The sequence below is a fragment of the Lepus europaeus genome, chromosome 4 (genome assembly GCF_033115175.1).
Source record: "Lepus europaeus isolate LE1 chromosome 4, mLepTim1.pri, whole genome shotgun sequence".
NCBI lineage: Eukaryota > Metazoa > Chordata > Mammalia > Lagomorpha > Leporidae > Lepus > Lepus europaeus.
Genome location: NC_084830.1, coordinates 10,587,237 through 10,595,888, shown reverse-complemented (window position 1 = coordinate 10,595,888; position 8,652 = coordinate 10,587,237).

Below are 8,652 nucleotides of genomic sequence, written 5' to 3'. Positions count from 1 at the left end.
TTAGAGAAGCAGGGAAGAGTCTGAAGTGAGCAATCATAACAGTGAGTTCAATAAAGGTGAACACATTTATTCCTTATTTAGCAAACAGGGATTTTTATTCAAAATAAAAGATTCTACTGAATTAGTAGGTAAGAATAGAAGAGTCAGAAAACGGAATTACCAAAAAACATTGGCTTTAATCTTATGTGTAAGAGAATTGGGGTTGGGAGGGGCTTCTAGAGGTTGCCGTCAGAGTTGTAACAAATACCCTGTTAGCTGCAGGAAGGAGTCTGAACTCTGATTTTCCTCTCTTTGGTCCAAAGGATAACACCAAGTTCATGCTGACTCTGAGAATTACTCCAGTTTCTTAATGTGGCTGATATGCTGTAAACTGGTCCCAGTGACCTCATCTCCCGGTTCTCACTTGTGTGATCTCCTCTCCTTGAGAATGGGCAAGATGTACCACTTGTCCTTAACTAGAAGAATCCAGCAAATGGGAAGAGATGCCCATCATGTGACTACGTTATATGAGACTACAACTTCTATCTTGCCAGCAGCCTCTCCCTGAGTGCTTTGATGAAACAAGACCTTGGCTATCAGTTGCCCTGTGGACAGGCCCACAGGACACAGCCCTGAGAGGAGCCTCTGCCCAACACCCAGCAAGAAATGAAAATCCTCAGCCCAGTGACCCTCCAGGAGACTACTCACGTGAGCTTGGAAGTGGACTCTTTCTTAATTGAAAGAGAAGATGACAGCTCCAGTTGACTGTTTCATTGCAGTCTTGTAACATCCTAAAGCCTAGTTAAGTTGTATCTGGACACCTGATCCACTGGAGCTGTGAGATAAGCAATTTGTGTTGCCTATAGCTGTACAGATTGTGACAGTATTTTTACCCAGCAACAAACAGGTAATACACTCACAGATACCATAGCCACATTCACTTGCGGTTTCATTCTTGAGCACTTACTGTGCTTGTTTCTGGGGGTAAAGATTTAGGAAAACTCAATTTATGTCCTCAGGCAACTCACAGACTAGTGGTGATGGTGGGAAGGAGACAGACAGTGAAACCAGTGAGAACATCAAGGAAAGAGCAAGAAATAAATCTTGGTTGTAGGTAGGCCATTGATATTTATGGGTTTTCTTCTGCAGAAGTCAGTGCTGTTCATCTTCAATAATACAATTTAAGAAGAGCCATTTTGAAACAAATAACATTGTTACACATAACCATTGAAACATCTATTTATTAATAAGTGGTGCAGTATTTTTGAGAGAGAACATAAAAAATCAGATAAGAATAGTTTGCATAATATATATGGAAATCAACCTAGTAAAGTTGTTCAAATATTAGACAGAGCCAGAATATAAATTACACATACAGTTTAAAAATTACAGGAAATCATATTATAAAGAGCACTAAAGGCCACTTGTGGAATAGTTGTGTTCCCGTGTAAGCCAGAATGTGAAGGAAGCCTACTCATAGCACGGAGACAAATCCAGGGAGCAAGGCACCAGAATTCTATGCCGTAAAAGGGGTTAAAGAAAATACAATCCAAAATCAAATACAATGGTTTCATGTCATGGAAACCTCAATTTGTTTTTCAATAACTGGTGTTTTCCACCATGGTTCCATTAAAAAAAAAGGGGGGGGGGGACAAGCCATCTCCCATTTGAGACAAGGCAGACATCATTTTTCTCTTGAAAACAAGGACAGAGTGACAAATCGGATGACGTTCACTTGTCCTCGTTAAGGACATTCTTCAGGATGGGGTAGAGCGGGCTTTGCCTCTCCCTAGGCAGAAATCTCTGCTGCTTAACAAAAGGACTCCCCCAGTTCTTTGCATTGAGTCCACCCCTCACCTCTCAGGGGAACATTGGAGGGTGGAGTTGCCCCCCTCCTCCTCCAAAAAGTTCTAGAGGGGAAAGAAGGGCCCAGTTACCAGATCGAGCGGTCTTCCATGGGGAACCTGGATGCTTTGCAATAAAGACAAAACTGTTCTGAGCTGTTGGCCTCCCAGACAACATTTTTACAGACTACCCAATTCTAGAAGGTTTCAAAGCTCTGAAGTAAATGTCTAAGGACAAAAGAACAGAGTCAGCAGACAAGCAGATGCTTGAACTTGTTCGGTTAAAAACAGAAAAATGACAGGAAAACCTTTCGAGAGAGAACAAGAAGTGCTTGTGAGATTATCTGCAGTCACACCAAACTCTGCGAGCTAATGGATTCCAACATGAACCAGGTGAATAATTTATGCAGCATAATCTTCTGCCCCTGACAGTGGACTATGAAACCACTTGAAAGACCTGCTCAATAGCCAAGTGGAGCAGCCACCAGGCATCCTTCTTGTCTCTGGGGAACCCATGGATCTGTGATCACCTTACTATCAAGCCATAGAGGAGAGCAAGGCATTGTGGAGAAGTACAAGGCATGAGTTCTGAGCATTTCCACTCATCTGGGAGACTTCGAGTCAGGGAGCAGAGTAGCAGAGAGTGATCTTGTAGGTACATGGGCTTGGTTAAAATCTCATCTACCTCTTATAAAGCTTGACCTTTGGCAAGACCTCTCCCCCCTCAGCTTTAGTTTCCTCATCTATAAGATGGACGCAGTAACACCTCTCACGGGAGTCTGATGAGGTGCATGGAATCAAAAGAGCAAAGGACCATGTTACATGTAGCTCACTCCTAGTGAGGGATTAGGATAAGTTTATTTCCCCACCTCTGACCTCAGTTTATAATAGGAAAACATGCTCTCACCTGTCATTCCTCTGAGAGATCAAACTGCAGTCCATCTGATAATTCTAAGAGCAATCAGTGTGTTTTCTGATGTAGTAGGTTAGGCTTTTGACTGCTTAATTGTAACCATCCTCAAGTTACTCATACATAGACTGTGTCAAATAATTATTTCCTTTTGAAACTTACTCGAACCCCAGAAAAGTGCTATTTGGAGAAAGAAGATAGGTAGAATGACAATCTAGAATGACTGAGTCAATGACTGCTATCCAACAAACTGGACCACTCTTTCTGTCCACTGAGAGCTTTTAGTTCAACCTGACTCAGAGACCAGAACATACTTACTACTAGGTTTAACTGGATTGTGAAACCAGGGCTGTTGGGGAACCCTGAAAAACTCTGGCAAATCTATCCCAAGCACAACCTAAATAGAAACCAACTACAGAGATACTCATTTGAGCCATCAGAGATGTGTTTACTTCCTAAAATAACTTCCTAGTAATAGAAACAGGAGATGCCTCATGAGTTGAATCCTGTTTGCTTCCTTGTAGCCTCTGGTGAAGGTCCTAAAATATGCAGTTATGACCTATTCAATCTGGGTAGTTTTTTGGGACAAAGTAGGAGTAACCAGGCTGTACTCTGGTGCAACTTAGAGATCCTAATACAAAGGAACATTTTTGGTAGAACTGGAAAATTGGGGCCGTAGAGATTCCAAAAGAAATCATATCCCATTTCCTAAAATCAAACCCATAGAATTGTTTTCAAGGAGGAATTCTGTTTCATTGGTTTACAGATGAGGGTACAGCCTCAGGGTATAACTCTGGAGCTAAGTCCAAGTGATGGATGCAAGAGGTGAACCAGTTCAAGTGTAGCAAGACAAGCTGGGTACAAAGAGAAGACAAAGGAGTAGAAGGTGGGATTGCTTCCATGGTCAAGGGATAGTCATTCATTTCATTTGTTGACTGAATCCAACAGCAGAGGTTTTTGCAAGGCCTTCTACAGATAGAAGGGGTTTGGAAGGAGGCATGTCACCGTTTTGCAAGGCATGGGAAATGGGAAGAAGCCCTCAAAGTATATGTGTGTTTGCAGTTTCTCAAGAGGGCCACAGAATTACTCATTTTCTGGACTCATCAGCAATAGTTTGTTAAAGCTTGCTATTTCACTTTTAGATTTTTATCTCCAACATCTGACCAGAAGTAAGGAGACTTGGTTTCTAGATTCACTCTGTTAGTCCATCACTTGTCCACTCAGGAAGCCACCTGATGGTTCCCTTCACTCTGGGCCTCCGCCTCCTGAACCTGGGTGACCGAGGTGTCCTTTTGTTCTGTGCACCTAAGAATCTATGATCATAAATCAAAATATAGCACTAGCTGCACTTTTCCTACAGGGATGCTGAAGATGAAGCTGTGAAAATTGCAGCAAATTCTCCTGGGGTGCGTTTGAGCAAGTTGTGATTCTTTCTGTTCATTGCTGGGTGTTGTTGGACAGGTATCATAGGACAACCGTCAGCATTAGACTGGCGTTCCCCAGGGAACCAGGAGTCCTTTCATGTTCAATTATTCCTACCATTTGGCTTTAACCCCTACAAGCCGTCCTTTGAGAGAATGGTGTAACGTCTGGCATTGTGTGTCCAGTGGAACTGCCACAGCCCAGCCACTGGGATCCAACATCCCTGCTCTCTTCATTCGAACACTCCTTTTTTTTCCCATGTTGATGGAAAAAACATTTTTATTTGTAGAGATGTATTATTTTAAAAAGCAATTGTGAGGGTGCCTTATTTTGCCATGAAATAATGGGATTTTTATCTCTACCACTCATTCTGAAAAAGATTTTCTTGTGTAAATTTGGACTCCATAAGTAATCACAATGAGCATCAGGGAGAATTCCCGGGAGGTGTCAACTTTTCGTCCAGGTCATCTCTATAGCCTTACTATCTCTGTGACACTACCAGCACTGGTTTCCAAAACAACTAAAGCTATGCAGATCGTCTGATTCCTAATATTTTCTCACCAGGGTATCAGTGAGAAGCTAACTGCTCCCTTGTTGAGGGGACAGCTGGCTCTGTTTCAGATGATGTAGTATCAGTAACAGAAGAACATCAGGCTGATCTGGATGCAAAGGAAGGATTTAGTCTTTTAAACAATTCAACCTGAAATAAGTAAGGATTCAAGGAAAAGTGAGGATGTGGAGACAATTCCTAAAGATGCTTAGGGTCCAGAAAGCAAAAGGAAAATCTTTGCAGTCCTAGGTGTCTTGGAAGCATATTGATGAAAACCAAAGACCAGTTAGCTGGCATCTTCTGGGGGAAGCAAAGGGTTGAGGGAATCCTGGGCTTTGTTTCGCAGCACTGTCCAGAGTACAATGAATGGCTTAGGCCACTGAACGAGTTTCTTCTCTTGCCCTCAAAGAAGTGGATCTGCAGGTTCCTACAGGCAGATAACATCTTCCTCTTGAAAAAGTTACTGTGCCATCCCTCTTGGTCAATGATAGAATGTAAGTAGATAGAATGTAATAGCTCAGATAGAATGTAAGCAGCTCAGCTCCTGACGTGCCTTCGATCCTGGTAGGGATTTACACAAGAGGAGAAAGCTGGTCCCAAGCACCTTCTTCAGATACCCTATAGTTTGTTCTCGCACAGCTTACCTGGAGCTATAAAGTCTGGAGCATTGAACTCACACTCAGATTCCCCATCCAACCTACTCAGCCTCCCCTGGGCTGAAGGAATCGTTGTCATTTTGATGCAGAATCTTTGCTCTCACTTTCCTCCATGTTCAACATCTCATTGTTTCCAAGCTAGAAAGCACTCTTGTCGGCAAGGATTTGTCCACAGGGATGGACTCAGATAGTCTCCACTCCTAGCAGGTACAGTTTGAAGGGACATCTGATATTTAAGGCATCAGATTCATAGCTTTTTGATGGGAGAAACTGCATTTCTAATCTTTGAATTTCTGTTTCACAGTTACTGGCATAATCTTGTCAAATGAGTAAGTAACTTTTTCTTCATTACATGTTCATTAGTTTCATGGGATTGTGAGAGTGGTTTTAGAAAATCAACAGCAGATTAGATTAGGGTTGATAATGATTCTCTCAATTTCTACTGTCTAGGAAGTGCCTTGCACAAAATAGGCATAAGATGCACAAATGTTGATTAGTTAGTTCATTGTGGCCTATATATATGTTGGGCTTTTCTAGTTTTTTTTTTTGTTATGAACTCTAGGGCTTTGTCATGTCAGTGTTACCTAATAAATCTAAACTCTCAGTTTTAAGAACAACCACAGTAACTAAATGGAACTTTGTCAATTTGATGACTTTCTTTTTCCTTATACAATTTTTTTTCTTGAACTTTTGGTGTTTGCTTGTGTGCTGCTATTTAACAGTCAAAACTCACATTTCATCTCAAATACCTTTTCTTTGCCCAGTGGGATCACATTTCACCCGGAAATACCAAAGTTGATTTATCTCATTCATTGTGATCCCACTGAAATATGACCTCTTAAATTTTTCATGTGTCATATGAGTATTATGACAGAGACCAAATACGTATGAATATAATGGGAACATAGTTGTACCTGAGAAAACCATTCCTAGTTTTGTGATAGAAGTCATCTGTCATCCTTTCAAGGGTTTTGCCAAAACCACTGGGATTTCCTGGCAATGTTCTGGATAATTCTGCTATCTGAAGTAATATAATTTGGGGTTATGTTAGTAACCAAATCCATTGAATTATCGCATCATGCTGTACCTCTGTCTGACATAAAGATCTCTGGAAACACACATTGTTTCTTCCCACAACTCAAGTTAAAATTCTTACTTTGTTTCCTCAATGCCGGCCACGTAGGGGGTGTGGTATATGGGCAAGCAACTTGAGGTTTGGTTTGCTTTCTACAATGTATTTTTCAACTAAGCTAATTTTAATTTTGGTAATTAAGGATTGTCAGAGCAGGATCACCCTACAAGATTAATTTTCTTTTCCCTTTAGTTTTCCTTTTTTGTGTTTCTGAAAATATCTCTTAATAGTCAAATCATTTTATTTTATCAGGAAATGTGAATTTTGTCTGTGTCCACATTGATAAGAGCAACCTACTAGCTGTTGGACACATAGTAGTGATCAATACAAACCCAGTTTTGCTCTCCTGGCCTTGTGATCCAGCAGGAAGGCAGACTGCCAGCCTACGGTTAGGGAAACAATGCATGCTCCAATCGAAGATTTCATATGTTTGAGAATTCCATTAAAAATATATCTGTTTGCAAGGCGCTGAAGCTGGTAGGCAATGCAAGAATTCTTAAGTTAAATATATGTAAAGGGTTTGCTTAGTTCTCCATTTGTTTGGTTTTCAATCATTTGTGTATACATAAGAAGAGTTTAGTGACCTGCTGGATGGTGGGTAACAGTCATTTCTGGTCAAAGATTCCAGGAAGATGAAAATCAAACCCCAAGCCCAGACCAAGGAGCATAATGCTCTCACACATATTCAAGAAAGTGAGAAAGCAGGGCCAACTGATGCAAGCCCTTTGTTTTTCAGGTTGTCAGAAGCTCAGATACAAAACCATTGCCAGGGGGCTTCATGTCTGATGTATGTGGCTATTTTGCAGATTTCCCATCTAAGACTTCAAGGTCAATATCCCACCACTCAAGGGACCCTCCACGTAATTCTTCCTATCATCCCCTTCCATCACTCATACTGCCTAGCCTTGGCCAGGAACTTGGATTGTTCAGTTCCTGATGTCAGTGTCATGCTTCCATCCTCACTGCATTGCGAGCCCGCTGCACAGTTTGTTGACGTGGATTGAAACAAATCTAAGTAGCTCCTCTCTCCAGCACAGCGTAGGGCCCCTGTGTTATGTAGTGACGGAACTGCCAACCAGGTTTCTGGCACAGCACAATGGTTCTTGATAAGCCTGTGAAGAGCATGCATGGTAGATGCCTGCAGACATTTGTTTAGGATATTTTGATTGGCTTCCTGGTCCCCATGGCAACCACCCACAGCTAGGTGAAGAGAGTGAGCTGGTAATACTGCGGTATGGTTATCTACCTAATTCAGCCCCAGCCTAACAAAAACCTGTTCCAGTAAAGTTTGCCAGAGTGTGGTACCATCTCATGTGAGACCACAGAGTGCCTTGTGTTTCATGTGAACACACAGAGTAGGTCAGTGGTCTCCAGGCTATTTGTTTACTCCTTAGCTAGTCTCATGGCTGTATGTTGCTTTGTCATTTTCATTTTTAAAAATTGGAGGAGAAAAATAGCACAGTTCTGGATTCTTCCTGTTTGTATGGTAATAGGTGTTATAGATTGTACTGGTTTCTTCTGAATCCAGGATGCAACGCATTTAGTGAACATGTTTGGCGATAAAAGCAGACGTCCCGCTCCTACCAGATAAACTGCAGGGAGTGCTTTCCACATAACTGAGTTCCAGTGTTTTGGCACAACTTCTGGGTCCTGTTGTGTGAAAGGTAGCGTGTTGTGAGAGGAGACCAGTGCTGGGAGGGAGTCAGCCGACAGGATCGACACAAGATGACAGAGCAGTTCTTATGCTCACTTCACCTGATCAAAAGAGCTCTGTCATTTTTAAGAAACAAATACATGGAGCAGGAAATTTCTGTGTGCCCTCTTGAATCTAATCTAGATGGATATTTTGTCCGTTAAGTATCCTGGGGGGAAAATGTGAGTTTGAAGCTCATTTTGAAAACACTGAAGTTAGCTCCTGCCCTGAGAGGCACCCCACTTCTGATAAATTTTATTGTCTTTGGCTACATAAATAGGGAACTATTTTACCTTGCTTGTGTGTCTGTGTATGTGTGTTTTCTCCCTGGCAACTCATAACTCATCCAAAATGCTCTATATGGGTTACTGCCACCTTTGACAAATGAAGAAACTGAGGCACGATACCAAAAAAATATGAAGTCACTTTCAGAGCCTTCAAATGGCTTTGACAGTTTGCCTTAACA